The 27,216-nt window shown below is 39.8% G+C and overlaps 1 protein-coding gene across 2 annotated transcripts in view; it reads left to right on the plus strand.

Moving 5' to 3' along the window:
- LOC131325631 (calreticulin) overlaps positions 1 to 27,216 on the plus strand; it is a 43,633-nt gene that overhangs the window by 9,908 nt on the left and 6,509 nt on the right. The window lies entirely within an intron of this gene.

Below are 27,216 nucleotides of genomic sequence, written 5' to 3' on the forward strand. Positions count from 1 at the left end.
AAAGATGGGAAAGAATAGGGTAGGTTGATTTCAACTTGATTCCAGCTAGTCTGTGGTTAGAAATTCCTAGGTTCAGCATCTTTGAAAGCACATCAATAACACGGAGAAATAAATAAGGGGATAGGGGATCCCCCAGCCTAAGTCCCTTGGATGGTGTCACAGAACCTCTCTTTTCCCCATTGGCAAAAATAGAAAACTGTGGAAACACACTGCATAACCCAATGGATCCAGATTTTGTCAAAGCCCATCCTCTCCATAACGAGTTCAAGGAAGTCTCATTCCACTCTATCATAGGCTTTGTTGAAATCCAAGCTGATGGCCATACTAAAATTTTTCCCTTTTCGGTTAATTTTTTATTGGTGAAAGGCTTCATGGGCTAAAATGATGTTGTCCTGAATCAGATGCCCAGGAACGAAGGCTGATTGCTGGGGAGAGATGATTTGGTTGAGGAAAAGTTTCATTCTGTTTGCAAGGATTTTGGTAATGATCTTTAGGCTTAGATTTCACAGAGAGATGGGGCGAAATTGGGTGAGCTTTTCAGGAGCAGGAATTTTTGGTATGAGGATCAGGTTAGGAAGATTCAGCTCTTTCAGGATATAGCCATTGTTGAAAAAACTCTTGACTGCCGAAAAGGTGGTTTCATTGACAGTACCCAATAGGTTTGATAGAAAAACCCGGATATCCATCAGTGCCAGGAGCCTTTAGGGCCCCTAACTGCCCTAACTGGAACATAGTCCTCTTAATTTCCCCATCTGTAATCGCTACAGTAAGGGAAGAGTTCATGGAAGGGGAGATCACTTGAGGGATGGTGGAGAGAACATCCTCCATGTTCCTGCTGCCTTTACCCTGGAAAAGATTGTTGAAATACTCTTGGAGAAGTAGGTTGATATCCCCCTCAGAAGTAGCCCAGTCCCCATTATCATCCTTTAATCTCAGAAGTTGGTTGCGTTACCTCCTTCGGATTACAGAAGCATGGAAAAAGGAAGTATTCCTATCTCCATATCTTAGCCAGTTAACTCGTGATCTCTGGTGATAATACATCTCCTCCCTATCAAGGAGAGTTTCAATCTCCTTGATCTGGTGCATATCCCCCATGTAAAATCATAAGGGTAGCCAGCTTGGATAACTGTTAGCTGGGATTTGATAGCCTCAAGTTTGCATTTATTATTACCAAATTCCTTCGCACTCCAGTCCTTCAGGCTTTGATTGCAGTTACGAAGCTTTTGGGCGAGTCTAAATATAGAGGACCCATGAACATGTGAATTCCAAGATTCAGAAATGACTCCTTCACAGGAGCGGTGGGTGGACCACATGGATTCAAACTTGAAAAGTTTAGGGACTCTTATTAGAGGAAGGGTGCAATTTAGAATCAGGGGGTAATGGTCAGAACACAAAACCACTTCATGGAAAACCCGCGCTTTAGGAAAATGTTGTCTCTACTCAACATTGGCCATAGCTCTATCAATCCTTTCACAAATGTTAGCCTCCCCCATTTGATTGTTCATCCAAGTAAAAACATTCCCCTTGAATTCTAAATCCATAAGGGCACATTCAGACATAGTGGCCTAAAAATTCTCCACACGGTTGCCATGCCCCAGAGTAGCCCCCTTTTCTCCCCAACTGGCTCCAATTTCATTAAAGTCACCAACACATAACCAAGGAAAGAACTTTTTTTGCCCATTTTCACAAATTCTTTCCAGAACAAAGTCATGTCACTCCGTTTAGGAGGAGCATAAATAAAAGTAGAAACAAAAGAAAAATTATGGGATAAACAAGTAACGACAGCCCTAATAATGTTTTTTAATTTTTTGCGAACATCTAAATCTACCTCATTTGTCCACCATAAGGCTAGTCCCCCAGATGTGCCCTTCGGATCAACGTAGCATTTATTCTGGAAATGAGGCTCCTCCAAAAAATTTCAAGTAGAGCTTGCTTATTCTTTGTTTCCATGATAAAGACCACCATGGGACGATGGGTAGAGCACAACCCTCGTAAGATCTGGAACGTCAGCGGTCGCCCCAACCCCTGCACATTCCAATTGATCATCAACATTGAGTTGGTGGCTGCTTTGGGTCAGCCACTACAACCCTTTCTGTTGATGGGTTGCAGTGAGGCACCGACGGAGCTTCCGATTCCATATCCGAGACTCTAGAAACTAGGACTTCAACCAGCATCGAATCAAGATCAGCCATGCCTTTATTCTTGAAACCGCTAGGACTTTTGCGGCTCCTCGACCAGGTAATGTAGCGATTGCTATTTTGGGAAGGCCTGCAGGGGAAGAAGGGTTGGGGGCATTGTAGGGATGAGAAGGTTTTGGGTCAATCTCTGGGTTTGGAGCACAGAGGCGAAGTAACTTTGGGTGAGAAGGATCGTCTAGGTTAGAGGTTGGTTGTCTTTTAAGGGAGAGAGAGTTTGAAAATTGAGAAAATGGGTACATCAAAATTGGGGGGCCTCGAAGATTTGGGTCGGATAAGGTTCGGGTTGGGCAGTGTGAGTTGGGGAGTTTGAGAAGGTTTAAAGACAGTTGGGCCAGCATGAGAGCATTTTGGGCTGTCAGAAGGCTCCGTAACAAAGTAAGGTTTGTTAGATGGGCTGGATGGTGAAGAGTCTGGGCCGGGAAAAGAGGTGGTGATAGGTTTGGTTAAAATGGTAATTTTGGGACTCCTAATTAAATCAATGGGTCTAGCACCGGGAGATAACAGTCACGGAAATCCCAAGGGAGTGTATGTGGATATAGACGACAAAGGTATTGAGGTTGTTGTACACGGAATACCTTGCGGCACGCAGGGCTGGCCCAAGGATTTTTAGTGCCCAAGACCAATAAAAAAAATGTGCACTTAAAGAGTTAATACTTAACATTTTTTATAGATACAATCACGAGAAAGCCAAATCAATATAAAGTTCTACTAATCATTATATACAAACACAAAATACACTAATCGGTAATCAGATAAATCAGATATTTTTAAATTTAAGCACACCAACCAATGTCAACTAAATCAGCACAAAACTAAGCACCACCAGCTAGGGTTCTGCATTTAACAAAAGTACAAATCTAAGCACCACCAACCAAGACTCTGCATATTTAGAGAATACTTACGGATTTGAAGCCTCGCAAGTCACAAGCGAATGGGAGAGAGATACTCTAAGACTCTGGAGTGTGTAGTATACTAATATTGTGGGCTCCCCGGCCTGGCGTGATTGAAGAGTCGCCACCCGGATTTTTGAGATGGATGATCCGAGAAACCGAGAGTTTGTTTGAGAGAAAAAGGCTTTTGATCTAGCGAAAACATTAAGACTTTGGGTTCGAAAACCACGTTACGAACGGGGAAGGTTTTGTTGAAAAGTACCCCGCTCGCCCGGTAAAGACCGGTCTCTACTAAACATTTTTAATGGGGGATTTAATATCGTTTGAAAAACTTAACTTTGATTAAAACACGTACGGGAAAGGGACATGGGATTTAATATAACACATTGACGTGTTTGTGGTGTGAACTGTACAGTATGAAATAGATGAGTAATGTACAAAAAATGAAATAACAACATTACAGCAGTCTGCCAATATCATATGGAATACCGCGCGACGGACCGGATATATCGCACGGTGTGACTAAACCACTGTGCGGTGTACCTGTCAACGCTTTTCAGAATCAGTTCGCTTTTACATGACAAAACAAACATAGGTCCGCAAAATACTTTTTTATACTTTTTTTTTGAATCTCTGAAAAATGATTTACGAGGCCATTTTGTTCATCTTATCATGTAAAACAATGTTAAAAGCTTTTTGAAATGTTGAAAGATTTAATAAAACAAAAAAGATGACTTTTAACATGAAACTTGATTCTGGAATGTACTCGCATAGAAAAGCAGTAAACGGAATAACATAAGAAGGAATATGTACAAGAAATAAAATATTGCACGGTGTAACACACTACACCGTGCGGAGTTGTAAAACGCCGCACGGTGCAACATATCCAGTACAGAAACTATTTTTTTTTATTTTTTAAATATAAAGCTTGTTTGAGACCAAAACTCAGTATAGAAAGACCGAGAAGGGCCCGATCGGCTCCCCCACAAAGCTAAACGTGGTTTAACTCAAGGAATTTGTTTATACTTTTTGATCGAAGCTTGGATGTGCTTGAAGATAGAGAAATGAAAGTTGATTTGGACTTGAAATACTTGAATGAGGATTGAAGGATGTGAGGTTGTTTGGATGCTTTGAGGTGGAGGTCCTCCTAAGTCAGTAGTTTACTGAACTTAAGAGGAGAAGAAGAATAAGGGTATTTTGAGAGAGAGAGAGAGTGTGTGAGAGTCTAGAAAATGGCAGAGTAACTTTATTTGGAGTTGAAGGGGGTGTCCTTCTCAACTAGAGGGGGGGTGTATTTATAGGCAAAAATATGCTTGGAGTGCACCCAAAGGCAAACAAATGTGAAAAATATACTCTGGCCAAGCGCTTTTTCAATTATTGCATCTGCAGGCGTGGCCGACAACTTTTTGCAACTGTTAGAACTTTTTCCCGAAACGCGGCGCGACATAAAGAGAAATGTCGTGCTGTATATTGAAATCTCGTGCAGTGGAGTGATTTTTTTGAAATTTTTTGAAATGCCGCGTGGCATTTCTGAAATGCCGCGCAACGCTTTGAAACGTCGCACGGTATTGTGTGTTAGCACAGCACACCAAACTTCGCGGGGGCGCCCTAGACACTCCAAAACTCGGATTTGAGCACTATTTGAAGCGTTGGAAAGCTTGTTGAGTTCTCTTTCTAACCCAATTGGGTTTACTCAAAGACGTTTTATACATTGAAATGTGTGCCCATTTTACCATCAGTGTATTATAGAAAAAAGTTGTTTTTGACTAAGCAAACACATTTTTCTCTTTGCAATTGTACCGGGGGCCACCCTACATGTTTAGAAAAGAGGTTTTCTTGAGGTTTAGAGAAGGAGTAATAAAGGAGCAACAATCCAAGTCTTGAAGGTACATTTTTTCTTATTTCATCATTGGGAAACTTAAAGATTATTTGGAGGCTCGAATTGAGGTGTCTACAAATATATACTGGTCTTGCATTTCAATTTCCAATAAGCTTAAACATAAATCAAGTGGAGAATAAAAAAAGCCCTAATATCACTATCACTACTCAACTGAACTTAGAAATAAAAAAGAAGCCTATAAAATTATTAATTAAAGAGAGTCTCACATGGTATTAAATTATAGACTTCAACATTTAAGCAACATAAAATCACCAACAGACCAACTGTTGAAAGCTCTGAATCCTCCGATCAAAAAAAAAAAAACCCTCAAATACAACAAGCTGCAGATACAAACATAGATTAATAGATACGTACGTGTGTGTGTGTGTGTGTGTGTATATATAATACGTAAACAGTTAGTGATGATCCAGTCCCCTGCTTCGAAGCTGTTGATTCCCATCAAGCCTGTAGGGCGAAGGAAGATTGGCTGCTAGAGGAATGCAAACAAAAGATTAATTGGAGTTAGAGATTATTTCGAATCTTTCGTTCTTTGTTCTTCTTTTCTTCGTTTTTATTTTTTGTTTTGGGCAAAATGTCTTATGTAAGAAGAAGCTGAGAAGGGTTTGAATGAAATGGACCATTCAGATATCTTAATTACAAAAATGCCACCGTGTGTTTTTTGGGCCTCATTGGATTTGTGTGGGTCACAACAAGTTTTTAAGTTGGAATGGGCCCTTCTTCTTCTTTTTCTTCTTTTGGGTCAAAAAAGACTTCTACTCAAGCCCAAATAAAAAAATTAGTAGAGTGCCCCTAAAATTTGACCTTTTTGGGATGCCCAAGGCCCAAGCCTCTTGGGCCTTGGGGTTGGGTTGGCCCTGGCGGCACGGTCTATCCGCCACCTGGCATAATCAAGACTCCAGCTCGGTCAAGGGAATGTGGCTGTCTCAAATCCTCCACCTCAGTATGGATATTCTCTTTAGCTATACTTGGCATGCGTTCATTCCGATCAGCAGTTCCATGTGCCTCCACAGAGTGAAACACAGGGCGGTGATGGAGAAGCTCATCCACCTTCAATGCAGCATCATCGACTTGCTGTTTTAGGGGTGCTCTAGGGAGAAAGGGTTTCCTGTCTCTACTCGTTCTCATTTTAGGGCCGTAGCCTGACTGAGCTACTTCTTCGTGAGAAACAAACTTGCAAACTTTGTTCTCATGGCCAATCCTCCCACAGGCGTAACAAAAGTCAAAGAGTTTTTCTTATTTATACGAGATCCACTGATCCAAGCTGGCTACCGACGTACGGTGAAGCCAAAACCCCCTCAGAAGAGGTAGAGATAGGTTTACCTCCACTCTAACTCGAAGGAAGCTCCTATTCAGCAGTAGCTCACCCTAGCCAGCCTCCACACCCAAGAGGGATCCAAAACGGCGCTTCAGAAGTTCTGCAGTAGAATGGGTCATCTTCTCGATCAGTAACCCATGAACCTGAACCTAGAACGGATACTTTGAGAACTCCAAAATCGAAACCGCCATTCTTTCTTCCAGAGGTTGAAGAACCAGAAGACTGTTCATAACCGACCAGGGGCTGTCTAAGAGAATAGTATTCTTATCCTCTGGGTCTTCAAAACGGAAGAGAAAGAGGTTATTGGGGGTATTGCTCTAGGGTACGATGGAAAACTTAGATCTCATTTTCCAAGCAATTTTGAGGATATTGGAGACAACAGAAATATTTAGGGCTTTTGGGTGGAGGATTTTTCCAGCAAGACAGAGCTGGTGGAGATCGTCAGTACCCCCAAAGCCCTCTTTAAGGTCGAAAATTTCTTGTTCCGCCATAAGACAAGAAATTAGGCAAACAGGGGAGACGAAGCCCGGTGATAAAAAAGAGAGGGGAAAAGGTTAGGGCAGGATGAGGAGAGAGAAGTGAGATGAGGAGAATGGTAGGAAGAAGGAGATGAGGATAAGGTAGAGAGAGGAGAAAAGAGGATAAGGGTGGGAGACGGAAGGGGTAGCAGAGAGGTGGAATTAAGAGACACGGAGGCCAGGCTCCCACAAGGGAATAGAGACTCTCATTTTAGAGAGAGAGAAAAAAATGTTTGTCAAATATGGATCTCATTTGCTTCTTGGGAACCTTCTGCCTGTTGAATGGTCATTCATTGTTGCTAAGACAAAAAGGGTATGAGAGCGTTCATCTCTAGGTGTAATAATCTACAATCCCGACTCGTGGTGGCTAATGCTGAAAAAACCATTGCAACTACTGCTCCACCCGAGACCCGATAGGCAGGAATCGGAAGACAGGCAGTGGCGGAGGCATATGAGGCCCAGTGGGGGCACAGGCCCCCACTGAATGGATTTGTTTTTTTTTTTTTTTTTTTTTGCATTTGTAAAAAAAAACCTTAGAAGTTTTAGTGTATCACGTTCGAAAAAAGAAAAATCATTGAGGGCATCACCATATGGTATCTCAATATGTTCTTTTCCAACACATATTCGTGTGAGACTCAAGAATAAATATTATGAATCCAATATAAATATGTGATGGAGAAGGGTGTTGGAACACAACCTAGTAAGGTCCCTTAATCACTAAATAACTAAATTACTCATAAGGAAGCCTCCATTCACTGAACATTCGCCTCCAAACCACCACGTGTTCAAGGAATTATAAGTATGGATTATTGTCATATCAGAAAATGCAAATCAAGCGACGCTCCTTTTCGCCCTTTCCCTTATTTCTTTATTTTTCTTCTTAAACCTTTTAATAAGACCTCTCTCTTTTGTATTTGAAGATGATTCATTTAGACCACTAGGGAACTTATAAATTTATCTGCAAGATATGATATTTTTATTTTTTTTCCTTGTTATTTTAATATTATCTAATAGCTAAACACTTTTTAAATAGAAATAAGTCTTGAATAAATAGTGAAAAAGAAAAATCAAGGCATGTTAAGTCGTAAAAAGGAGATAGATAATTTTCTGTTTTTCACAATAAAGTCGCGTGTATGAATTGTGCCCCCATTGGTGCGATTTTCTGGCTACGCCACTGAAGACAGGGTCAAGGGACACAACTCGCGACTCCAAATCTCCAATCCTTTCAGGTGTTTGAATTGATAAATAAGCTTTCAGGAAATATTTTATTTCCCTTTTTTCTATTGAGTGAAGTTAGCTTTGTCTTCCAATTTTGGATCTTACCAGGCTTCAATCTTATTTTATCTTTGCCAATTTATTAACAAATTAAAAGGACAATCTTCATTTGCTTTACAACTCCTTGGTTTTCAGTCCAGAAACAAATCAACCCAAAGAACCAACAACTATTTTTTACTTAGGACTGCATGTAATCAAATCACAAATCAGTCACAATATAGAACTAATTCAACGAATTTTACAGTAAGAATTATTCCTCCTTAAACTTAAAAACCTGTGTAATCCAGATCATACTGGAAGTGGAAATGAGGAGAATCACACGGCATGGTATATGGATTAAATTTGCAAGAAAAATAAAGAAAGAACATACCATTCACTTAGTTACAACCCCATATATTCCACATTTTAGTTGTGAATATGCTACTATTACGGTAATAATTGAGTCCTAAAGCATGCTGATGTGGTAATCATTCAAATGGTTCGACACACGTTTTAACGTTGCTAAAAGAGATACGTTCCTTTCTTACTACGAGAGAGATTCATTCCTTAGGTCACGTTTAAATGGTTCGAGAAATGTAGTCGAAGTGCAAAGAGGCGGTAAGTTGTCCCACATTGTGAAGTCAATATTTCCCTTAAGGCATGCTAAGGAAGTGGTTGGACACACTTTTAGGAGTCTCAATGTTTGACACCATACACCTCCAAAGTGTCACAGCTTCTTTAGCTGTGGAAACTTGAAGAGATTAATTTCTCTCTTTCGCACACAAGATAAATTCTAAAAGCTCATTACTCGAACTGAAATGTAAAACACCTCATAGATTCATGACTATTCCATGTACTACTTGCCTCTAGCAAACTCAGTTCAGGTATTTCTTTTTGGTACAAAAAGTGTATACAGGTACACGTTACTCTGCAGAGTCTCTAGGGCATCCTGCCCCATTATCACCTAGGCATCTGCAGACAATCTCACGGAACATTTGTCAAGTTGAAGCTTATGTCCTGCTATGTGCTACAAGCGCTAGTATGTGAGGTCCCACGAAGCGATTATAAAACTTGAACGTAATCATTGAACGAAGAACTCCAAATATTGACCCATTGAAACAACTACGTACTTGGGTCTAAGTTCATCTATTTCATAGCTATAAAGTTTGCTTACCGCAAAGCCAACTCTGATGTTGTCCAACCATCTGAATATTTGCAGCAGTTCTATAAGAGTTAATGGTTCTACCCTTTAACGTATTAGAAGACATACTGTATCAGCTTTACTTAGAGTAATTCCCCCTGTTCAGCAAAACAAGAAACATGATGATATAATATAGGTCACAAAGGCACAAGACAATGTGGAGGTCAAAGAATTAACTGCTTTGATGATCAAAGCGAAAATACCAAGGAGAATGAACATAGAACTGTACAAAAAATTTAGATTTTCTACGAAGAATTTCTGAACCAATCTAATGGACAAAGTAGGTCTTGAATGTCGTCAATCTATTTCACTTCATCTCAATGCATCGGATCGCATCTAACAACGTGTCTTCTCACAATTAATGGTTTCGTTAAGTGAAAGTCCATTCCAGCGCGCATGGTCTTGCTAGCTTCTTCTGCCATGGCATGAGCCGTCAATGCAATGATTGGAATGTGGATGCCATAGTGTTGCTCCTCCATTTTTATAAGTTTTGTTGCTTCATAGCCATTCATTATCAGCATCTGTTCATAAAAATATGTGCGAACTTTGTAAGGATTAAAAAAAAAAATTGCCTAACACATATGATTATCACCAAGGGAAATAATAAAAATCAAAGATCTTAGATCTTTAAAGAAAAGTAGCTATTTGTTAGCAACTTTAGTTCAGGAAGCTGATCAAAAAGAAAGAAAGAAACTTTAGTTCAGTAAACTTCATCATGATTACAAAACCCCAAATCAAGTTATACATTTTCTCATAATAAACGTAAAAAATGAAATTTGTATCTTTTTATGTGGAATCCATGGGACTAGAGTAGTTATATACCAATTAGTGCAGTCAACTTCCCAGAGATCATGTATTGAATTGGTTCTCAACCTTGCGGTAAGCAATAACCTCCAAACACTCTTTCACAAGCGTCTGACACTAACACTTTTTTTTTGAGTAAGTTAAAGATTTATTGAACAAACTTGGGAATACATGATCTAAGGGGCATACCCCTAAAAAACAAGAACCAACAACTACCAAACAAGCTCCCTAGTAAACAGAAAGCACAACTGTAACGCCCCAATTTTCGGACACGTTAATTAAATCATTTTCAACTGATTTAAAAATTCATAAAACTGAGATATAAGAAATAAAATTTTATTAAATAGAGTTTGGCAGCGGAAACCTCAAATACTAAATTCAAACCTACTTAATAGTCTTACAAACCAGCAAAATGAAATAGAGTTTGACAAAAATGATAACACTTATGAAAAATTTAAATAAAAATACTTCAAATTAACAGAGCTTCTAAAGGTATGGCCTCCAAGGCTCAACAAACTCCCCTTCCTCAGTTGAGAGGTCCTCATTTTGGTACGGATCATCTTGCAGCGGATTCTGCTCTTCGGTCTCCTGATTACCTGGCATGAAACGCCAGCCCAACGACACTATAATGAGTTTTGAAACTCAGTAGATAATCCCAACCCTACTACCCCCTTACCTTATAATTAGCAGATCAACAATATAATAATTCATAATATACAGAAAGTACAGAACAATAGCACATCGTCTTTTTCTTTATTATCCATCATCTTACATGAAATCTAAGGATCATCTCCACGAGATCCTCCTCCCACATCCACTAACTACAATTGTCTCATGTGCCCACCCTTCCTCTTGCTTATCCTGCACCAGGGTCCTAGGTGAGCGCACCTAAGTTATGTACCGAGCATGTTCTCACTTAAGACCATAACACAAGGATCGAGTCATCCCATGACGTATCGTACATTAAGGTCAGACATCCACTACCCCATGCTAACTATAACTGTCTCATGGGACCCATTCTCTTTCTCCAAGAGAAACTTCCCATGACGTATCATGCATTAACGTCTCACTAACTATAACCGTCTCATGGGACCTATTCCCTTCCTCGAAGAGAAACTTCTCATGACGTATCATACATTAGCGTCACAACATTTCTCAACACTGGGCCCCGTAGGTAACCCATTTCAACACAGGGCCGCATTGGTTACCCTTGCCATCACCATGGCTCAAATCACAATTCGCATACTCACACTTCCAACACTTTACCAATTTCTATTTACTTAATATCATCTATATGAGTCACTACTCGTACCACCCCGTGAACCTAAGTCCAATCTAGCAATTACAACAATAATACTTCATAATAGCTTAATCAACAAACAACATGTATCTCAAAATGAAGGCAAGCATAGCAATTGGTATTGTGCAAGTATGTAAACACATAATATTTTATGATTGGTCGATGCCCTTAAGGTTCGTTGACAAGTAAATTGATAATAGTTTTTATTAATTTCTTTTTAGGGTCGTTAACAATAAAAATAATAATACCAAAAATAATTTTATTCTTTTCTAAACCTAATACTTTTAGTTACTAAATCCTTTCGAGGTAGAAAATAAATCACAAATCCCAAAAAAAAAATAGTCATAGATGTATCCTAAAAGTTTAAAATTTTAGCACAGGAGGTAAAATAATAATTTCACATAGTTTGGGATTAAATTTTAGTACAAACCAAAACACAAAGGATAAACTGTAATTTCTGACGAATGGCTTCATGATGACGTCAGTCATCATCAACCCAGAGCACTGTACGCACTCCTATGCAGGTATACATATATATCATATATATATGGTTTAATCCGGAACTTTGACCGGGTCGTGTGATCAATCCCTACATCGAAAATGGGCTTATTATACCTTTCCGGAATCGTCTCGACAAGACGAACAAGATGAACGGATCAGATTTTCCATATGAATAGTTTCACAAAAAAAAAACAGATCTGAACCGAAAACGGGAATTTTCGATTTTCTCAACTTACAATACACGGGTTTGTTTCTTTTCAATTCCTATCATTACAACTAATATAATAGCACATTTATATACTTAGGAGAAAGTAGAGAAGAGATTAATCTACCTTGAATTCGGTTACAAGCGAAAAACGAATTCTGGATGGTTTCAGAAAAAGGAAAAAGACGGTGGCGGCGGAGAACTCGGGGCTGACTTTAGTCGAGCAGTGGATGTTTCTCTCCACAATTATGCAGCTACGAAAATGATTTGACTATCAATTTTCGGATTATAAGAGGTGTGGGTTTTGTATAGAGAAGTGAGAGAGAGGGGGTGCAAGTGTAGAGATAGTAGAAGTGTAGGGGATAAGTGTGGAGGTGATGGAGTGTGAGAGGGAACTAAGAGAAGGAGAGAGAGTGGGAGAGAGGGCTGCCGAGAGTGGTGAGAGGAAATCCCATAAATTATGGGATGGAAAATGTTAGGGTGTGGGTGAGTTAGTTAGGAGAGGATACAAGATAAGTGTGGATGCATATATATATATATATATATATATATATATATATATATATATATATGTAAGGTTTAGAATTATCTTATGACTAATTCTAATTATACATTTAATCAAGTAGTCATATTAATGAATCTAATTAATTAACGAATTAAAAATTAACATTTCAAATTTTTATTTATCTAAAATTTAGGAATGTTACAACCAACCCCCCTAAAAAAAAATTTCGTCCTCGAAATTAAAGATATACCTTCTGGTGGAAACAGATACGGGTAGTTGATGCGCATAGTATCAGCTCTCTCCCAAGTTGACTCCTCTGTACCTCGATGTCGCCATAAGATCCTGACAAGTTTGATCGTCTTACCCCTGATATTCTTCTCACTATAATCTTGGATCTCGACGGGTTGTTCGTCAAAAGTCGTGTCTTCGTTAAGTGTGACCTCCTCCCAGTTGAGTATGTGGGAGGGATGTGACATATACTTGCGAATCATAGACACATGAAAAATGTTGTGAACTCTGTCAATTTGAGGTGGCAGGGCTAAGCGGTAGGCCACCTCTCCAATCTTCTCCAAAATCTCAAATGGTCCGATATACCGGGGTGTAGCTTCCCCTTCTTTCCAAACCGGATCACTCCTCGTCGTGGTTTGATTTTAACAAATACATGCTCCCCAGCTTGAAAGGATAGTGGTCAAGTCCTCTTGTCAGTGTAGCTTTTCTATAGGCTCTGAGTAGTCAAAAGTCGTTGGCGGATGATTCTGACTTTTTCTGTTGTCTCTCTAACAAGTTCTGGTCCCAATAGGCTTGCTTCTCCTAGCTCAGTCCAACAGATAGGGGATCGGCAAGGTCGTCCGTATAGGGCTTCGTACGGAGCCATCTCAATGCTGGCCTGATAACTATTGTTATAGGCAAATTCGACTAACGGTAAATGACGTTCCCAATTTCCCGTAAAGTCCAGGGTACAGGCACGAAGCATATCCTTTAAAGTCTGAATCGTCCTTTCAGTTTGTCCGTCTGTTTGAGGGTGAAAGGCTGTACTCAAACGAAGATCTGTTCCCAATGCTTTCTGCAGACTTTGCCAGAAATTTGACGTGAAGCGAGGTCACGATCGGATACAATTGATACCAGTACCCCATGCAGTCGTACAATCTCTTGAATATAAAGTCTACTGAATGACTCCATAGTATCTGTCATGCGTACAGGGAGGAAGTGTGCTGACTTAGTCAATCGGTCCACAATTACCCAGATGGCAGTGTTGGATTTGGGTGATCGTGGTAGTCCTGTGACAAAGTCCATAGTAATGTGCTCCCACTTCCATCCAGGTATCAGTAATGGTTGAAGAGTTCCTCCAGGTTTCTAGTGTTCAACTTTAACTTGCTGACAAGTGAGACATGTGGACACATAAGCTGCTACATCCTTCTTGATTCCGCTCCACCAGTACTGACGACGAAGATCTTGGTACATCTTTGTACTTCCTGGATGTACGGCAAAGTTGGAACGGTGAAACTCCTTCAGTACGGCTTCTCAAAGCGTACCAATGTCAGGTACAAAAATTCGTTCTTGGAAACGGAGACTCTTGTCTGAGTGAATTGCCCATTCGGCTGATGCTTTTCCAATTGACAGTTGGTATCTGATGAAATCGCACTCCTGTTCAAAGGTTTGGGCCAACAGAATTTCTCGATGTAAAGCGGGGGTGGCAAACAAAGCAAAAAGGCAGGCTTCTTCTGCACTTATGGTAGGTTGAAGTCTAAACTCATTAATGGCTTTCATCATTTTCCATTCCTTGATAGCCATACTTGCCATCTGTCCTCGAGTTTTGCGACTGAGTGCGTCGGCAACTACATTGGCCTTCCCAGGGTGATAAGACAATGTGAAACTGTAGTCCTCCATGTATTCCATCCACCTTCTTTGCCTCATGTTCAGCTCCTTCTGAGTGAATAGATACTTCAAACTTTTGTGATCAATGAACACTTCGAACTGTTCTCCGTATAGATAGTAACGCCAGGACTTAAGGGAAAATACTACCACCGCAAGTTCCAAATTGTGAGTCGGATAATTCTTCTCATGTGGCCTCAGTTGTCGGGAACCATAAGCGATGACCTTTCCTTTTTGCATGAGCACAGCTCCTAATCCATCTTTGGATGCGTCACAATATACTGCATATCCCACGTTTTGCTCGGGAATGATTAATATAGGGGCGCTAGTTAATCTTTTCTTGAGTTCTTGGAACGATTTTTCACATCCTTCGTTCCATTCAACTTAACCCCTTTCTGGGTCAGTCGCGTCATTGGTTTTCCCAAAATTGAGAAATCTTGAATGAACCTTCTGTAGTAGCCAGCTAGTCCCAAGAAACTTCTAATCTCAAACACGGTTGAGGGTCGTTTCCAGTCTATGACAGCTTCTACCTTGCTGTTATCCACAGAGATTCCTTTCTCAGACACTACGTGTCCTAGGAATTTGACTTATTTCATCCAAAATTCGCACTTGCTAGCTTTTGCGTACAATTGATTATCCCGAAGTACTTGCAGTACAATTCTCAAATGCTCCTCGTGTTCCTTCTCTGTTGGCGAATACACAAGAATGTCGTCAATGAACACTACCACAAACTTGTCCAAATATGGCGTGAAAAGTTTGTTCATCAGACACATGAAAACAGCAGGAGCGTTGGTTAATCCAAATGGCATCACTACAAATTCATAGTGGCCATAACGGGTTTGAAAAGCTGTCTTGGGTATGTCACTGTCTCTAACTCGCAACTGATGGTATCCAGACCGTAAATCGATCTTCGAGAAGCAAGTTGACCCTCTCAGTTGATCAAATAAGTCATCGATTCTAGGTAATGGGTAACGGTTCTTGATTGTGACCCTATTGAGTTGGCGGTAGTCGATACAGAGTCTGAGTGTTCCCTCTTTCTTTTTGACGAATAAAGCAGGGGCTCCCCATGGTGATGTACAGGGTCGGATAAAACCCTTATTCATTAGTTCTTGTAACTGGGTCTTCAACTTTCGTAGTTCCGCCGGTGCCATTCTATATGGTGCCATGGATATTGGTGCCATGCCTGGTTGCAACTCGATCGTGAAATCTAAGTCCCGACGTGGTGGTAGTCCAGGTAACTCCTCAAGAAACACGTCTTCGTACTCACACACAATGTGAGGAAGATCGAGTTCTATATGATCTGTCTCCTTTAGCTTGAGGCTTGCAAGCCACCCTGAAAGCTTACCATGCCACCTCGATCGGTGTGGGGTTGTTGCGGAGGGATCTTGTCTATCCCCCTTAAATTTGAACCACGTACCGTCTAATGAATACGCTGTCACCATCTTTCGATGGCAGTCTACGACAGCGTGATGTGCAGATTGCCAGTCCATTTCAAGTATGACATCAAAGTCTGTCATGTCGATTACTCATAGGTCGACAATTAATCTCAGGTTAGATACTTCTAATTCGCACCCCTTACAGATTAATCCCACAGAAATCTTACCTCTTAATGGTGAGGTTACATGCATTGTCATCCCTAGAGGTTCTGTTTCTAGTCCAAGAGCAGACACACATGCAATAGATATGAAAGAGTGCGAAGCTCCTGAATCGAATAATGCTTGAACACAAGTACTATATAGAATAAGAGTACCTTGTATCATCGACGAGTCATACTCCTCCTCAGTATCTTGCTCAGTGCCTTGCAGAGCAAAGACCCTACCTCCTATTGGCTTGTTCTGTCCACCTGTATTGTTCTGAAAAGGATGGGATTGCTGCTGATTCCACCCAATCTTCTGTTGGTTCGGATTAATCGGATTTTGGTTCCCAAACCCTGACAGTTAGACCTGAAACTGCTATTGTCCCCCTTGCCCAAAATTTCCAGACCCAGCAAGCTTTGGACAATTGTTCCTGAAATGGCCTTCTTGGTTGCAGTTGAAACACCTGCGGTTCTGGTTCTGGTACTGATTTTCTGCCTGAAGTGAAGTTTGGTTCTGATTTGGGTTAGGGTTGGAGTTTTTCCAGGACTGAGTAGTTTGCTGCAGAGGGCGAGGGTTGCTCTGGTAATAGGGTGTTTAAGCGATGGAAGTCCTATTGTTGTTCGTTCGGATTGGTCCTCCAAACGAGGGGTCATTCTTCTTTTGCGCCTCCCACGTTGACCTTGAGTCAGAGTTCTCGCGCTCCATCATGAGTGCACATCTCACTACCTTTTCATAGGTGGGGTACTCATGAGAAACCACACTAGTACGAATCGAGCAGGACAGACCCCATTCAAACTTCCTAGCTTTTGCGTCATCAGTGGGTACTATGGTAGTCCCATGACGTGCCAGTTCTTCAAAACGGGCAGCATATTGGGTTACTGTCAAGGAATGCTGCTTCAAGTCTATAAATTCTTGAGCCATGGCTTGTTTCACAGGTGCTGGAAAGTATTTTTCGAGGAAAAGGTTTTCGAACATCTGCCAGGTCATAGTTGTCAAATTATGAGTGGTCTTAATCAAATCCCACCAATGATCTGCTTCCCCTTGCATCTGGAATGTTGCTAAGGCAATGCGATCGCCCGCATTGGTCACATTAAGTACTTCCAAGTACTTGGAGATTTGTTTGATCCACGCTTCTGCAGTGCTAGGGTTTGCTTCCCCATAAAAGATCGGAGGACGACGTTTGCAAAATGCATCTAGAAGTTGATCTTTACTCCTGGTTAATGGCCCACGTTGTTGTTGTGGTGGTTGTTGAGGGTTGGCAGCAGCAGCAGCAACAACAAATGCCTGCATCAGTTGAACTAAGTTTGGTTGTGCTCCTTGCCCATTGGGTTGTGGTCCGCCATTCTGATCATTGCTCGATTGGGCTCCGTTTCGTGTTCCCACCATCTATATACAAAAAATTTATTTATTTTTTTATTTAGTCAGGGGGTTTTCCATTTTTATACTTAAATAGCGTAATATAGTGACGAACACAATAATACTGATGTGACGAAGTCATTTTTATTGATAATAATGAGACAAAACACATTGGGTCCTAACAGAACAAACGAGTACCATGAACACACGAGAAAAGAAAACGATACTACTATAAAAAAAATGATACTAATAATAAAGAACAATAAAGTCAAACTATTAGGTCATATTACACAATCGTTCTAGACTACTTATTCCTTACTACCCTACTCTTCGACTCTAAGACTACCATATTCTATTCATCGAATGGTGGTTCTTCTGGATCTTCGTCCTCCGAATCCGAGGATATGTCAATGTACACTGGGGGTGGTGCTGATGGTCCAAGGTAATGAGATGTCACGCTCTTGGGTGAAGCTTGGCGGTAGGAAACATATGGCTGAGCCAAAACCTCTGCCCTCAATTCGTTGTACTTCACATCATCCTTCAGAATACGATATGCTTCCTCGTACTTTTGGATATGATTCCTTATGCGGTGGAGCACCAATTGCTTCTGTTTCCCTTCATCGAAAACCGCGGAACTCGATCACCTTCTTCATGTCGTATTTGATACTTTTTTCGGCTTGCCATGTCAGTCTCCCTTGGTGTTCACGTTCATCCCAGGGTTTGATATGACGTCCTCGCTGAGTATAACGTCCATAAGTATCGAAACTTATACCATATGGTTCTGGAGAAGAAGAGCTCGACATCCTACATTTTAAAATTTAATATTTAAATGATATAATCTTCATATATAAAAAAAAATATGACAATAATAATTTGGTGCATGAGAGGGCAGTATATTTACTATACAATTAAATACATATACTTATGAAACCTAGTGCTACCCAGTCTACCCAAGGCCGAAGGTTTGAACCTAAAGCTCTGATACCAAGTTGTAACGCCCCGATTTTCGGACACGTTAATTAAATCATTTTCAACTGATTTAAAAATTCATAAAACTGAGATATAAGAAATGAAATTTTATTAAATAGAGTTTAGCAGCGGAAACCTCAAATACCAAATTCAAACCTACTTAATAGTCTTACAAACCAGCAAAATGAAATAGAGTTTGACAAAAGTGATAACACTTATGAAAAATTTAAATAAAAATACTTCAAATTAACAGAGCTTCTAAGGGTATATAGCCTCCAAGGCTCAACAAACTCCCCTTCCTTAGTTGAGAGGTCCTCATTCTGGTACGGATCATCTTGCAGCGGATTCTGCTCTTCGGTCTCCTGATTACCTGGCATGAAACGCCAACCCAACGACACTATAATGAGTTTTGAAACTCAGTAGATAATCCCAACCCTACTACCCCCTTACCTTATAATTAGCAGATCAACAATATAATAATTCATAATATACAGAAAGTACAGAACAATAGCACATCGTCTTTTTCTTTACTATCCATCATCTTACATGAAATCTAAGGATCATCTCCACGAGATCCTTTCCTCCCACATCCACTAACTACAATCTTCTCATGTGCCCACCCTTCCTCTTGCTTATCCTGCACCAGGGTCCTAGGTGAGCGCACCTAAGTTATGTACCGAGCATGTTCTCACTTAAGACCATAACTCGAGGATCGAGTCATCCCATGATGTATCGTACATTAGGGTCAGACATTCACTACCCCACGCTAACTATAACCGTCTCATGGGACCCATTCTCTTTCTCCAAGAGAAACTTCCCATGATGTATCATACATTAACGTCTCACTAACTATAACCGTCTCATGGGACCTATTCCCTTCCTCGAAGAGAAACTTCCCATGACGTATCATACATTAGCGTCACAACATTTCTCAACACTGGGCCCCGTAGGTAACCCATTTCAACACAGGGCCCCATTGGTTACCCTTGCCATCACCATGGCTCAAATCACAATTCACATACTCACACTTCCAACACTTTACCAATTTCCATTTACTTAATATCGTCTATATGAGTCACTACTCGTACCACCCCGTGAACCTAAGTCCAATCTAGCAATTACAACAATAATACTTCATAATAGCTTAATCAACAAACAACATGTATCTCAAAATGAAGGCAAGCATAGCAATTGGTATTGTGCAAGTAAGTAAACACGTAATATTTTATGATCGGTCGATGCCCTTAAGGTTCGTTGACAAGTAAATTGATAATAGCTTTTATTAATTTCTTTTTAGGGTCGTTAACAATAAAAATAATAATACCAAAAATAATTTTATTCTTTTCGAAACCTAATACTTTTAGTTACTAAATCCTTTCGAGGTAGAAAATAAATCACAAATCCCAAAAAAAAATAGTCATAGATGTAGGGTCGTGTGATCAATCCCTACATCAAAAATGGGCTTATTATACCTTTCCGGAATCGTCTCGACAAGACGAACAAGATGAACGGATCAAATTTTCCATATGAATAGTTTCACACAAAAAAAACAGATCTGAACCGAAAACGAGAATTTTCGATTTTCTCAACTTACAATACACGGGTTTGTTTCTTTTCAATTCCTATTATTACAACTAATATAATAGCACATTTATATACTCAGGACAAAGTAGAGAAGAGATTAATCTACCTCGAATTCGGTTACAAGCGAAAAACGGATTCTGGATGGTTTCAGAAAAAGGAAAAAGACGGTGGCGGCGGAGAACTTGAGGCTGACTTTAGTCGAACGGTGGGTGTTTCTCTCCACAATTATGCAGCTACGAAAATGATCTGACTATCAATTTTTGGATTATAAGAGGTGTGGGGTTTGTATAGAGAAGTGAGAGAGAGGGGGTGCAAGTGTAGAGATAGTAGGAGTGTGGGGGATAAGTGTGGAGGTGATGGAGTGTGAGGGGAAACTAAGAGAAGGAGAGAGAGGGCTGCCGAGAGCAATGTTATTAATCCCGTACCGTACCGGCCGGTACGTATCGGATTTCAAAGAAACCGGTACCGTAACGCCCCAATACTGTTCCGGACCAAATACCGGCCAATACCGGTCATCTCGGAAAATACCGGCCGGTACCGGCGTACCGGAAATTCCGGCCGAGATTTTGCAGCGTTTTTTTTTTTTTTTTCCGGTCATGTTATCATTTTTGGTCAAAAAAAGGAAAAAAAAAAACGTTTCAGATTTTTTTCTTTAGGTTATCTTAACCCAAAAAAAAAAAAAAAACATTTTTCAGAATTTTAGCAAAACGTGGGCTTAATCGTATTACGTGCGCGAGGCTCAAATCCTGGATTTGCACCCCCCTGCGCGCGAATAACCCGTGACGCGCACCCGGTTAATTGGTTTCCGAATTAATTTTTCCAAATTGTCTTCGGCCACGGCCCATTTTTCCGAGCGCGCGAGGCCTCTCCTTAGGTCCTCATTTACAAGTCCACTAGTGTGCAAAATCATTTAAAGTGGAAAAGAGTTTTGTAACTAAGCAATGTGGGACTAGAGAATCTCTAGTAGAGATATTTTATGATGAATTGTATGATATGGGGGATTTTTTTGAATTATAATTATTATATATATTGTAGTTGCGGTAAATCCGAAACGGTACCCGGTACCTGACCGGTATCGGTACGTACCGTACAAGTAGAAAAATCGGTACCCTGTCCGAAACGGTATTCAGAACTATGGCCGAGAGTGGTGAAAGGAAATTTATGGAAAATGTTAGGGTGTGGGTGAGTTAGTTAGGAGAGAATACAAGATAAGTGTGGATGCATATATAGATATATATATATATATATATATATATATATATATATATATATATATATAATAGAGAGAGAGAGAGAGAGAGAGAGAGAGAGAGAGAATTAGGTTCCGGTGAGGGATCCCTCATTTTATTAAAATGCGGGACTCCCCTTTTCGATTGAATTTCGATGATCCGAGCCGTTCAAAGTGATCAAAACGTGATTTTAAGGGTCCCCGAGAGAAATCAGCAAAAAAAATGACCGGGAAGGGCTTCATCCGAGCAGTTTTCATTGAATAGTTCAAAAAAACTGCTCGGATGACGCCCTTCCCGGTTATTTTTTTTGCTGATTTCTCGCTAGGACCCTTAAAATTACGTTCTGCACACATTGAACGGTTCGGATTTTCAAAATTTGATCGGAAAATGAAAGTCCCTCATTTTAACAAAATGAGGGATCCCTCACTTGAAAATTATATATATATGTATGTAAGGTTTAGAATTATCTTATGACTAATTCTAATTATACATTTAATTAAGTAGTCATATTAATGAATCTAATTAATTAACGAATTAAAAATTAACAATTCAAATTTTTATTTATCTAAAATTTAGGAATGTTACAACAACAAAGAGCAACATCAGAACAAAGCCTAACCCCTTGGACCAAAGACTCTACTACAAACGGCAAAGAACTACAAATTATTCTACTAGCATCAATTCTTCTTATAGATCTCCAGGAGCTAATGACAACACTTATGTCAGAAGTGTTCTGTTTTTTCTAGCCCTTTTTCCCCTTTCTTTTGAATACTCCTTCGACATTCTAAAATACACTAGAGACATGCTAGGATACCCTCAAGATACTATGTAGGCATTTTCTTAAACACTTCGAGGAGTCAAACAGAATACTCCAATAGACTTTAGAAAAGCTCAGAAAAGTGTTTTTTTTAGGTGATCTAGAATATGATGACACATGTGAATGTGAGACATATAAGACATTTTTGTTATAATAAGTTGGAATGGCAATGGGGCGGGGCGGGGCGGATTTTTGCATACCCAGACCCGAAAATCATTTTCCGACACTGACCGGCTTTTTTGGGGGTACCCCCGTTCCCGCCCCGATCGGGAAATGGGTTTACCCGCCCCGCCCCGCCCCCTAAAATTAAAAAAATTAAAGTATAAGTAAAAAAGTAAAAATAAATGCTAAATTAGAATAAAAATGATCTAGAAAATAAAACTTTTGAAATTATTTTTGTGTCTTTTGGTATCGCGATTTTATCTAAACTTTTAATTGCAATCAATATTTTAGATATTTCATTCCATTTCTTTATGTGTAGAATTTATTATAAATATTTGAAGAAAACTTTTTAAAAAATCCACTAAACACCAATAAATATCAACTTTTATTTCTTTTGTAAATTTAATTAGGCTACGTGACATTAATAAAGAGACATTGTTTTTTGGATTAATGCTAAAAAAATGAAAGGACATGTATATAAGTATATATAAATACGCCGGGGCGGGTATTTCGGGGCGGGTTTAAGGGTGGGGCACTTTCGCCCCGAACCCAGGCGGGTTTGAAAATTTTTACCCTGACCCGATACCCGAAAATGGAGTGGAAAACCCACCCCATTCGGGACGGGGTGGAACGGGTACGATTGCCATCCCTAATTAATAAGGACCATATATTCTATATTTTCTACATGTAATTGAACCATATAAATATATCTTCTTAACAAGTTTCCAACGGGTTGCATGCTTTTTCGTTTCAAAATATAAATATCCTATCTAATGTTTTGTGTCCGACGACTATATAAATTCAACAAACAACTATCCTTCACATGTCCGTATTGCAACATTTTGCCTATAACCAAATTTATTATGTGGGCAGCATGCCCGAAAAAGGGTGGATCGATGAGCGCGCTTTCTTTTGGTAGACGAGCGCTCAATTCAGAGTCGCCACTTGAGTTTGAAGGTCCGACACCCAAGGAATTGAACTTGAAACGCTCGCTGCGCTGTTTAATTTGAAAAAGGTAAAGGCACCAGTCCGTCATAACCATGTCTAGGTTCGGGAGCCAGGTTACGAGAGAGGAAAGGTTTTATGGCACCCCTCTCGCCCAATCCGGAAATCGATCTCTACTTAGGCATTTGTGAAAACGTTTGCGATTCTGTTTGATTAATCAATTCTTTAGCCAATTAGGGCGGGGGAACAGTTTAATGGGGATTTAAAGCTGTAACATGTTTGCAAGATGTGAATGATAGCATAGATGAGTAGTTAGTATAGGATGAGAACAGACTGCTGTGAGAGTTTAAACAAATTGGGAGGCTCCTGTTTTGGAGTGACTTGGGTAGGAAGAAACCAGCATGCACTGAACAAATCACTGCATGCTGTTGACCCCTGTGCGCGTAACTCCAAAACACGTGCGTGCCAGTGAGCTCAAACTCATAGCTCTTATTCTCAAATCCTCTGGGCTATGGAAGGACCAGTGCACACCCAAGACAAACCACGCAGTTATAAGTAGCATAATATACAATTTAAAGGCTGTAAAGCCCTACAAATTAATAAAACACCCCATAAACAGTGTGGGGACAAAATAATGGCCCAAGGCCGAGCTACCCGTGCAAGGCCACTCACTGGTCGGAGGTAGTCTGGCGCGTGATAGAGCCAGTCTGTCGCACGAGGGTGCACCCTGGCGCGCGATGGTCGCACCCTAGCGCGCGATAGTCTGAGCCCTTTTAACTAGTGTTTGATTTACACGTTTTTGGGTTCTGATACATGTCCAAAATGATCCCAGAGGTACTCCAAAACAGCAGAAACACAAATTAACTTCAAACAAACTAGCAGTTTCTAAAGAATGAAAGTAGTAAACTGGTTTTTAACATGCTTAACAGTGATTTATATATAAATAAATACACAAAAACAGCAAGAAACCAATCCCTACGCGGTCCATCGCGCGATGAAGTGAGAGTGTTGCGCGCGTGTATGGGACCGTCGCGCGCTGGTTCTTGCCTCTACGGTTTTTGAAACCTTGCCAGCTTCAGGACCAGGACTGGTATTGATTACCAGCCTTGGCTCTGTCGGCCCCCCTCAGAGATCAGAACAAGAAAACAGTAGGTATGCTATACCTAGATTGAGTTTGAACGGATGATTGAGGTTTGAAACTTGAATGAGGTGTTTGAATGGTTATGTGATGGAAGAACAAGTTATGTTCTTGGTTGAGCTGTGAAAATGGTGTGTAATCCTTCTTGAAATTTTTGAACCCTTTTTATGGAAAAAGAAGAGGGGTATTTATAGGGAAAGAGGGAGGTGAATCTGGTTGGTGCAAGGAGAGGAGCTCAGCCAGTCCATGAGGCTGGCTGAGGTTTGCTTGGTGTCTAAGCTTCCCAGCTGATAAAGGTGATGGGGACAGCTTGGACCATCGCACGATGGAATCAGTTTGGCACGCGATGGTGCGCCCTGGCGCGCGATGGTCAATGGTCAAGCTTTGACTGTTGACCACCACCTGGCAGTTTGACCATCGCGCGATGGAGTCAGACAGTCGCGCGACGGTGCACCCTGGCGCGGGATGGTTGCGCCCTGGCGCGCGTGTACCACCTACTCAGGTGTTGGTCAACGGTCAAGCTTTGACCATTGATCAACACTTGTCAAGTTGATCTACCCGCGCAGGCTTTAAATCAGCGCGAGTCAGTAGGGTTTTTGGCCTTTAGGAGTGACTTAGGATTAGGTTAGGTTCAAAGGGTTTTGTAAACACTCAAAACTCAAATACTTATCATTTTCGGGGTGTTCTTGATCCGTTTCATCATTGGGGAATCAGAAACCGTAAGTAAACTAATCTGAAAGCCCAGATTGGGATGTCTACATATTGGTTCTCACATTTTCTTAATCAAGTACACCCATCATTACACAAAAACATTCTCTCTCTCTCTCTCAACAATGTTTCTAAGAAAAATATTTTTAAAAGAAATATTTTTTTGGCAAAAATAGTGAAATTGTTTTTCAAAAACTATTTTTTATTAAAAACTATTTTTTAAAAATTTTCTTTTTTTTCAAGAACAGTTATTTAAAAAAAAACTTTCTTTTTTTCAAAAACTGTTTTTTAACTTTTTCCGAAAAGTGTTTTTTTCAAAATAAAAGTTTTCAAAAAATTATTTTTTATTTCTAATAATCAGTTTTTATTAGTTTGAAAACTATTTTTAAAAGAATTGTTTTATATGGTGACAATTTTTAGATTTTTATAAGTTAAAAAGGTGATGTGGCAAGTTTTGATTATTTATTTTTGATTATGCCATTGTGGACATCTACATTACTAACATTAAAAATCTCTTAAATGGATAATCAAAAGATGATGTGACAATTTTTTATTATTCCACTACGGACGCTCTTAGTACTTACAACGATTCGAATAAAACCAGAGTTTGGAATGCCCAATAGTACAGTACAAAAACAATTTCAAACCTAGCTCCTTGTTAGAGTCTTTCTACCGACAACCGCCACCAACGGATGGCTACCGATTCTGCATTAGCCGCCGGTGGCCATAGCTTTTTACGTGATGAAGGCAAAATATTATTGCTTAATTGGCACAAATGGGGCAAAAAAAAAGGAGGAAGAATAGTTTACTGTGGATGCATACTCTTACAAATGGGTTTTAAACAATTTCTCTTAGTGGAAGCTTGATAAGCTAAAGGCAAATAAATGCAGAGAAGAATCGATAGCATAAAATATACTCAACTTGGTAGTGGGCCGGCACTCATTTTGTTGTTTTTGTTTTTTGGATGCTTGGTTTGGAAGCTGTTGAAAACTCATAATTTAAATGAAGGGTCATAATCACTCAGCCTGCCTATACTTTGCAGAAGGAAGGATATGAGGGCATTTTGATAATTAAGGAGAAATTAAGCTGATCGACAGCTTGTTTGAATAAGAACAAATTAAATAGACATCCTATTTACAAGACTTATTTAGGTGTCCATCCTAGTGAGTTTGAATACTTATGTTGCCATCCTCAAATTGTCATATTACCCCATTATACCCCTATCTATGTATTACTAATATATATAACAGCTCAGTATTTGAATCCTATGTACATAAATCTAACAGCTCAAACTTATATATAAAAAAATAAAACAGCTCAGTATTTGAATCCTATGTACATAAATCTAACAACTCAAACTTATCTTTCATAAATCCTACGGCTGAGAAGAGTCTTGGGGGGTGAATGGGGAAGAAGAGAAAAACTCCGAGATCTAAGATCAGGAGATGGAAAAACCCCACGAGGGGGAGAAATCCCTCCCCTCCTGTCACCCATTGGGGCGTAAAACCCTGGGGGGAGGGGAAGGAGGAGATGCAGGGCGACAACTTCTTCAGGGTTAGAGAGGGAGAGAGAGAGAGATGGAAGTTGATAAAATGTGAGAACCACTAAATTTGGTTATTGGCAAAATATTACTAGTTTTGATTATCCAATGCCAAAATTTGATGAGTTACTAAGACGTTTTAAGTTTGGTTGTGTCACTGTGAACACTTTTTTAAGGAAACATTACTAACTTTAACAACCCTATGATTTTGGTTATTCCATTGTGGAAGCTCTAAGAATCATATGTTATCGTTACCAAAATATACAAGTAATCTCTACTAATTTCTTTCAACAATTTAGTCGACTACTTTTTTTTAATAACTAGATGTTCGGACTAGCTTACGCTCACTTCTTCGAGCAGTTTAAAGAATAATTTTTTCTTATGTATCAAAATTCCTATTTTGATTGTAAAATAGTTTCCATTGTACTTTAACTAGGGGTGATACCAATCCGGTTTCGACTGGTTTTGACATATTTTTCGGTCGAAATCGGTTATCCAGTTTGAGATTTTTAGAAACCGAAACAGGTTCAGATAATACGGTCTAGTTTCGACTGGCTCAACCGATTTCAGTCCAGTTTATCCGATTTTCATTCATGGGCCATATTTTGGGCCCAACACATCAAAAAATCCACAATTCAACCCACAAAATATCAACCAAAAACCCATAATTCAACCCCTTTTTTTGGATCCAACAAAAAAGGATCAATTTTGAGCCCAATACATAAAAA

Source organism: Rhododendron vialii, chromosome 5a, assembly GCF_030253575.1.
Source record: "Rhododendron vialii isolate Sample 1 chromosome 5a, ASM3025357v1".
In the NCBI taxonomy this organism is placed as follows: Eukaryota; Viridiplantae; Streptophyta; class Magnoliopsida; order Ericales; family Ericaceae; genus Rhododendron; species Rhododendron vialii.